General features: G+C 36.1%; 1 protein-coding gene across 7 annotated transcripts in view; it reads left to right on the top strand.

Annotated features, from left to right (window-relative positions):
• Positions 1-563, top strand: part of LOC117175710 (histidine protein methyltransferase 1 homolog) — a 195262-nt gene that overhangs the window by 86818 nt on the left and 107881 nt on the right. The window lies entirely within an intron of this gene.

The raw sequence follows: 563 nt of genomic DNA, 5'->3' as shown, positions 1-563 counted from the left end.
GGCTAAACATAAACTTTCCATAACCCATATATCTTGCTTCATTTGAATCAGTTAAATTTAATACTGTTGCGAGACCAGTTGCCGTGAAAATATTATTTGCTTAAAATGATTATGAATTAAATTAGCCTTACAAATTATTTTTGTTTTCTGGGTTTGGTGGATATAAAAATTTTTTAGAATGAGATATGATCTAACGACTATGTATAAGAAGAGCAAGGGGTAGAGAGGAGTGAGGCCATCATTGATTGACAGATTCTATTCATGCCTTAATTTTCCCCGTTGGTGCTTCCCAGGACCATTTACTTTAAAAATGGATCATGGGGAATTTAATTTAATTTTTTTTCTTGTTTCTCTTTTGCGTATATTCTTGTTTTTTCTTTTTAAGGAACATATCGCGAATCATTCTGCTGCTGAGCTAGCCTCGTTTAAGCATATGCGAGAGATTTTGTTCTTTTTTGTTTATTTTCCGATATAAGGTGAACGTGTTTTGGGGCGAACGCTGGGACAAACGCTTCTTGCTCACCATCCCGAAATTCCATTTGGAATATCGGTGGGGGGGGGGG

This window comes from Belonocnema kinseyi, chromosome 6, assembly GCF_010883055.1.
Source record: "Belonocnema kinseyi isolate 2016_QV_RU_SX_M_011 chromosome 6, B_treatae_v1, whole genome shotgun sequence".
Taxonomy (NCBI): Eukaryota; Metazoa; Arthropoda; class Insecta; order Hymenoptera; family Cynipidae; genus Belonocnema; species Belonocnema kinseyi.
Note: the sequence above shows the minus strand (reverse complement) of the source record. Positions and strands in the feature narration are given on the sequence as shown.